General features: G+C 51.0%; 3 non-coding genes across 3 annotated transcripts in view; all 3 read right to left on the bottom strand.

Annotated features, from left to right (window-relative positions):
* LOC126316492 (large subunit ribosomal RNA) overlaps positions 1-153 on the bottom strand; it is a 4,222-nt gene extending 4,069 nt beyond the window's left edge. Inside the window, exon 1 of the ribosomal RNA XR_007556113.1 lies at positions 1-153. This exon is cut by the window's left edge and continues 4,069 nt beyond it. This is a non-coding gene — a ribosomal RNA (large subunit ribosomal RNA).
* Positions 154-341: 188 nt separating this feature from the next.
* On the bottom strand, positions 342-496 carry LOC126316528 (5.8S ribosomal RNA). Its single transcript, XR_007556143.1, has one exon. It is a non-coding gene; the product is annotated as a 5.8S ribosomal RNA (ribosomal RNA).
* Positions 497-864: 368 nt separating this feature from the next.
* On the bottom strand, positions 865-2,757 carry LOC126316534 (small subunit ribosomal RNA). Its single transcript, XR_007556148.1, has one exon. It is a non-coding gene; the product is annotated as a small subunit ribosomal RNA (ribosomal RNA).
* Between the last annotated feature and the right edge of the window lie 4,743 nt (positions 2,758-7,500).

The following is a 7,500-nucleotide window of genomic DNA, read 5'->3' as shown; positions in this document are numbered from 1 at the left end:
CACCACATGCCACGACAGGCGGCAGCCTGCGGGGTTCGGTGCTGGACTCTTCCCTGTTCGCTCGCCGCTACTGGGGGAATCCTTGTTAGTTTCTTTTCCTCCGCTTAGTAATATGCTTAAATTCAGCGGGTAGTCTCGCCTGCTCTGAGGTCGTTGTACGAGGTGTCGCACGCCACACCGCCAGCCGGCTGTGCACGCTACCGAGAAAGTACCGGTATGCGAACCGCCAGGCGACGGGCGCGCATCGCACGTTTAAGGAGACGCGGCCGGCCACACAGGCGACCACGACACTCCCACGTCTCCGAAGCGGGACAAACGCCGCGCGCTTCAGTATACGTAGCCGACCCTCAGCCAGACGTGGCCCGGGAACGGAATCCATGGACCGCAATGTGCGTTCGAAACGTCGATGTTCATGTGTCCTGCAGTTCACATGTCGACGCGCAATTTGCTGCGTTCTTCATCGACCCACGAGCCGAGTGATCCACCGTCCTGGGTGATCTTTTCCTTTTCAGTCTCCCACTGTCTCTTTCAAGACAGTAGCATTTGCGGGACTGAGGCGTCTGACGGCCCCTGTTCCACTATTTTTTTTTGTGTCCAACGGCCTCACAGCCGATGGGCGTCGTACGGCTCCACACCGGAGCGGACAGGCACTCGGGCGAACGTCATTCAAAACCGGCGCCAGGCGCCAGGTACCGCAGGCCAGCCGCTCCAGAGCTTCAGCGCTCGTACCACACAACAACAACACTTCCGCTAGTTTTGAGAGGCACGCGTGGTTCCGCACGCGGCGCACGGCCACTGCCGTACAGGTAGCGTGTTGCGCGACACGACACGACACGCACATCGAAAGACATGCAGTCTAGTCGGTAATGATCCTTCCGCAGGTTCACCTACGGAAACCTTGTTACGACTTTTACTTCCTCTAAATGATCAAGTTTGGTCATCTTTCCGGTAGCATCGGCAACGACAGAGTCGATGCCGCGTACCAGTCCGAAGACCTCACTAAATCATTCAATCGGTAGTAGCGACGGGCGGTGTGTACAAAGGGCAGGGACGTAATCAACGCGAGCTTATGACTCGCGCTTACTGGGAATTCCTCGTTCATGGGGAACAATTGCAAGCCCCAATCCCTAGCACGAAGGAGGTTCAGCGGGTTACCCCGACCTTTCGGCCTAGGAAGACACGCTGATTCCTTCAGTGTAGCGCGCGTGCGGCCCAGAACATCTAAGGGCATCACAGACCTGTTATTGCTCAATCTCGTGCGGCTAGAAGCCGCCTGTCCCTCTAAGAAGAAAAGTAATCGCTGACAGCACGAAGGATGTCACGCGACTAGTTAGCAGGCTAGAGTCTCGTTCGTTATCGGAATTAACCAGACAAATCGCTCCACCAACTAAGAACGGCCATGCACCACCACCCACCGAATCAAGAAAGAGCTATCAATCTGTCAATCCTTCCGGTGTCCGGGCCTGGTGAGGTTTCCCGTGTTGAGTCAAATTAAGCCGCAGGCTCCACTCCTGGTGGTGCCCTTCCGTCAATTCCTTTAAGTTTCAGCTTTGCAACCATACTTCCCCCGGAACCCAAAAGCTTTGGTTTCCCGGAGGCTGCCCGCCGAGTCATCGGAGGAACTGCGGCGGATCGCTGGCTGGCATCGTTTATGGTTAGAACTAGGGCGGTATCTGATCGCCTTCGAACCTCTAACTTTCGTTCTTGATTAATGAAAACATACTTGGCAAATGCTTTCGCTTCTGTTCGTCTTGCGACGATCCAAGAATTTCACCTCTAACGTCGCAATACGAATGCCCCCGCCTGTCCCTATTAATCATTACCTCGGGTTCCGAAAACCAACAAAATAGAACCGAGGTCCTATTCCATTATTCCATGCACACAGTATTCAGGCGGGCTTGCCTGCTTTAAGCACTCTAATTTGTTCAAAGTAAACGTGCCGGCCCACCGAGACACTCAACAAAGAGCACCCTGGTAGGATTTAAACGGGGTCCGCCTCGGGACGCGAAAGCACCCCTTCGGCTCGCCCCACCGGCAGGACGTCCCACGATACATGCCAGTTAAACACCGACGGGCGGTGAACCAACAGCGTGGGACACAAATCCAACTACGAGCTTTTTAACCGCAACAACTTTAATATACGCTATTGGAGCTGGAATTACCGCGGCTGCTGGCACCAGACTTGCCCTCCAATAGATACTCGTTAAAGGATTTAAAGTGTACTCATTCCGATTACGGGGCCTCGGATGAGTCCCGTATCGTTATTTTTCGTCACTACCTCCCCGTGCCGGGAGTGGGTAATTTGCGCGCCTGCTGCCTTCCTTGGATGTGGTAGCCGTTTCTCAGGCTCCCTCTCCGGAATCGAACCCTGATTCCCCGTTACCCGTTACAACCATGGTAGGCGCAGAACCTACCATCGACAGTTGATAAGGCAGACATTTGAAAGATGCGTCGCCGGTACGAGGACCGTGCGATCAGCCCAAAGTTATTCAGAGTCACCAAGGCAAACGGACCAGACAAGCCAATCCGATTGGTTTTGATCTAATAAAAGCGTCCCTTCCATCTCTGGTCGGGACTCTGTTTGCATGTATTAGCTCTAGAATTACCACAGTTATCCAAGTAACGTGGGTACGATCTAAGGAACCATAACTGATTTAATGAGCCATTCGCGGTTTCACCTTAATGCGGCTTGTACTGAGACATGCATGGCTTAATCTTTGAGACAAGCATATGACTACTGGCAGGATCAACCAGGGAGCTGCGTCAACTAGAGCTGAGCAGCCGGCCGCCCGGGAGTGTGTCCCGGGGGCCCGCGCGAACACGCAAGCGTCCGCTCAATTATTCTGCAAACAGGAGGAGGCCGAGCTCCCCTGCACGATACACCTCGAAACCCTCTCAGGTCCCGGCGGCGCGCAGCGCCGTCCTAGGTACTTGGTCGGTTTCGAGAGAGGCGCAATCGCCCGGAGTTAGGCGAGTAGACGGTTTTAGTGCGAACACCCTTGCTCCCAACTGAGCTTGCCGCTGCCGACAGAGGCCCGGGAGCGTGCTGTCGTGGCATTGCCGGCGGGAGACAACACGCGCCACCTATGGTGACCGGCAGCTCCAACGCCAGCGCCACACAAGGGCAAAGCCCCACTTGGGTGCAGAAGCGAACTCTCCCAGCACAGCGCACGCGCCAACACGTCCGCACAACTGCGATACAAACCACCTGCGAGAACCGCTGGGGCGACCGAGCAGCAGACGGCGTCGCGGCGCCGAGTGCCAGGCGGCGGCGCATCCTCAACGCACACAGTCCTCAATCAGACCAGCACACTGCAGATGTCCACCGCGCTTCGCACCGGGCTCGGCTGAACCAACTTTGGCCGCCAGGCGCCGCGTGCAGGGTGCGCCGCAGCGTAGCTGCGCCGCCTGCCGGGCCCGTCGGCTGGCGCTCCTGCCACTCGGCGCCCCCCACCAGCCGCCTGTTGCGCGTGCGCCCACGCAGCGCGCGGCCAACACGCCGGGCGGCCCCCCTTCACCGGCCGGGAACAGTCCCACCAAGCCACCGCCGCGTATCGCTTCATACCCACATGGGCCTAGTCACGCGTGTGGATGTGGCGGGTACCGCTGAAACAACCGGTTAATAGCTGTACCGATCGTCGCCATCACAGATTCACCTCCAGCGTGAACAACCGCTCAACAACGGATTTCCAGTTCATTTGCGTATCTTGGGCAGTAAACGTAGATGTCCACCTACATTTGCGAATTCAACAATTCTTGCATGCCAGGATGTCATGTGTCACGACACGCTACATCAGACCACATACACACTGCGACATGTGCAGAAGAGAACACGTGGAAGGTGGCCCGCGCACGTATGCGATGTACCTTCCGCGATCCACTGTCAACCGGCATCTGCGGCATGTCCCAGATATGGAACGCGGTCCACCAGGGTAGCACTTTGTGTGAGGCAATACGACAAAGTCGGAATACACGCGTCACTACATCAGACGGCTCACGCTGACCTGACCTGACCTGACTCACCGCACCACCACCCCCAGCGACCCAGGGTGACATACAATGCGTTCGTACGTTCCTCCCACACGCCTCTACGGCGTACCACAGTGCAACCTAGCTGTTATTGGGAGACGAGACAAGTAGCATCAAGCACAACATATGGAAATTGAGATTCGACACCGTTGGGCACAGCCAGCGTACGGTCACACGTATCACACTACTTCACTCTGTACGTAACGACCGATGATCGGTACAGCGTGTGGGTTACGCGTACGACATCAGCGGACAATGGACACAGACCATACCACGACGTACACTGAGGGCGTCGACATCTGAATGCAACTGAACAGCTGCGAGGCTCATTTAACACTCAAACGCCAGACCGACCAGCTTGAGAGGACAGAGACACAAAGAGGGGGACAGAGGGGGACAGAGGGGGGGGAGGGGGGGGGTCGGCGATATAGTCCTATTGCAGTACAATTGACAGTGGATAGCAGGAATATGTGGAAAGTAAGCAACACTCGCAAGACATCTACATGAGGATAACAACGACACCAGAGATTCCGAGCAGTGAACTATGTTAGGCAAAGGGACAACGTGGGTTAGGTTAAGGGACAACGTGGGTTAGGTTAAGGGACAACGTGGGTTAGGTTAAGGGACAACGTGGGTTAGGTTAAGGGACAACGTGGGTTAGGTTAAGGGACAACGTGGGTTAGGTTAAGGGACAACGTGGGTTAGGTTAAGGGACAACGTGGGTTAGGTTAAGGGACAACGTGGGTTAGGTTAAGGGACAACGTGGGTTAGGTTAAGGGACAACGTGGGTTAGGTTAAGGGACAACGTGGGTTAGGTTAAGGGACAACGTGGGTTAGGTTAAGGGACAACGTGGGTTAGGTTAAGGGACAACGTGGGTTAGGTTAAGGGACAACGTGGGTTAGGTTAAGGGACAACGTGGGTTAGGTTAAGGGACAACGTGGGTTAGGTTAAGGGACAACGTGGGTTAGGTTAAGGGACAACGTGGGTTAGGTTAAGGGACAACGTGGGTTAGGTTAAGGGACAACGTGGGTTAGGTTAAGGGACAACGTGGGTTAGGTTAAGGGACAACGTGGGTTAGGTTAAGGGACAACGTCGGTTAGGTTAAGGGACAACGTCGGTTAGGTTAAGGGACAACGTCGGTTAGGTTAAGGGACAACGTCGGTTAGGTTAAGGGACAACGTCGGTTAGGTTAAGGGACAACGTGGGTTAGGTTAAGGGACAACGTGGGTTAGGTTAAGGGACAACGTGGGTTAGGTTAAGGGACAACGTGGGTTAGGTTAAGGGACAACGTGGGTTAGGTTAAGGGACAACGTGGGTTAGGTTAAGGGACAACTTGAGTTAGGTTAAGGGACAACTTGAGTTAGGTTAAGGGACAACTTGAGTTAGGTTAAGGGACAACTTGAGTTAGGTTAAGGGACAACTTGAGTTAGGTTAAGGGACAACTTGAGTTAGGTTAAGGGACAAATTGAGTTAGGTTAAGGGACAACTTGAGTTAGGTTAAGGGACAAATTGAGTTAGGTTAAGGGACAAATTGAGTTAGGTTAAGGGACAAATTGAGTTAGGTTAAGGGACAAATTGAGTTAGGTTAAGGGACAAATTGAGTTAGGTTAAGGGACAACTTGAGTTAGGTTAAGGGACAAATTGAGTTAGGTTAAGGGACAAATTGAGTTAGGTTAAGGGACAACTTGAGTTAGGTTAAGGGACAACTTGAGTTAGGTTAAGGGACAACTTGAGTTAGGTTAAGGGACAACTTGAGTTAGGTTAAGGGACAACTTGAGTTAGGTTAAGGGACAACTTGAGTTAGGTTAAGGGACAACTTGAGTTAGGTTAAGGGACAACTTGAGTTAGGTTAAGGGACAACTTGAGTTAGGTTAAGGGACAACTTGAGTTAGGTTAAGGGACAACTTGAGTTAGGTTAAGGGACAACTTGAGTTAGGTTAAGGGACAACTTGAGTTAGGTTAAGGGACAACTTGAGTTAGGTTAAGGGACAAATTGAGTTAGGTTAAGGGACAAATTGAGTTAGGTTAAGGGACAACTTGAGTTAGGTTAAGGGACAACGTGGGTTAGGTTAAGGGACAAATTGAGTTAGGTTAAGGGACAAATTGAGTTAGGTTAAGGGACAACTTGAGTTAGGTTAAGGGACAACTTGAGTTAGGTTAAGGGACAACTTGAGTTAGGTTAAGGGACAACTTGAGTTAGGTTAAGGGACAACTTGAGTTAGGTTAAGGGACAACTTGAGTTAGGTTAAGGGACAACTTGAGTTAGGTTAAGGGACAACTTGAGTTAGGTTAAGGGACAACTTGAGTTAGGTTAAGGGACAACTTGAGTTAGGTTAAGGGACAACTTGAGTTAGGTTAAGGGACAACTTGAGTTAGGTTAAGGGACAACTTGAGTTAGGTTAAGGGACAACTTGAGTTAGGTTAAGGGACAACTTGAGTTAGGTTAAGGGACAACTTGAGTTAGGTTAAGGGACAAATTGAGTTAGGTTAAGGGACAAATTGAGTTAGGTTAAGGGACAAATTGAGTTAGGTTAAGGGACAAATTGAGTTAGGTTAAGGGACAAATTGAGTTAGGTTAAGGGACAAATTGAGTTAGGTTAAGGGACAAATTGAGTTAGGTTAAGGGACAAATTGAGTTAGGTTAAGGGACAACTTGAGTTAGGTTAAGGGACAAATTGAGTTAGGTTAAGGGACAAATTGAGTTAGGTTAAGGGACAAATTGAGTTAGGTTAAGGGACAAATTGAGTTAGGTTAAGGGACAAATTGAGTTAGGTTAAGGGACAAATTGAGTTAGGTTAAGGGACAACTTGAGTTAGGTTAAGGGACAAATTGAGTTAGGTTAAGGGACAAATTGAGTTAGGTTAAGGGACAAATTGAGTTAGGTTAAGCGATAATCTGGTACAGCCACAGTTAGGTTAAGCGATAATCTGGTACAGCCACAGTTAGGTTAAGCGATAATCTGGTACAGCCACAGTTAGGTTAAGCGATAATCTGGTACAGCCACAGTTAGGTTAAGCGATAAACTGGTACAGCCACAGTTAGGTTAAGCGATAAACTGGTACAGCCACAGTTAGGTTAAGCGATAAACTGGTACAGCCACAGTTAGGTTAAGCGATAAACTGGTACAGCCACAGTTAGGTTAAGCGATAAACTGGTACAGCCACAGTTAGGTTAAGCGATAAACTGGTACAGCCACAGTTAGGTTAAGCGATAAACTGGTACAGCCACAGTTAGGTTAAGCGATAAACTGGTACAGCCACAGTTAGGTTAAGCGATAAACTGGTACAGCCACAGTTAGGTTAAGCGATAAACTGGTACAGCCACAGTTAGGTTAAGCGATAAACTGGTACAGCCACAGTTAGGTTAAGCGATAAACTGGTACAGCCACAGTTAGGTTAAGCGATAAACTGGTACAGCCACAGTTAGGTTAAGCGATAAACTGGTACAGCCACAGTTAGGTTAAGCGATAA

This window comes from Schistocerca gregaria, unplaced genomic scaffold, assembly GCF_023897955.1.
Source record: "Schistocerca gregaria isolate iqSchGreg1 unplaced genomic scaffold, iqSchGreg1.2 ptg000587l, whole genome shotgun sequence".
In the NCBI taxonomy this organism is placed as follows: Eukaryota; Metazoa; Arthropoda; class Insecta; order Orthoptera; family Acrididae; genus Schistocerca; species Schistocerca gregaria.
This window is presented reverse-complemented; position numbering and strand designations above follow the sequence as displayed.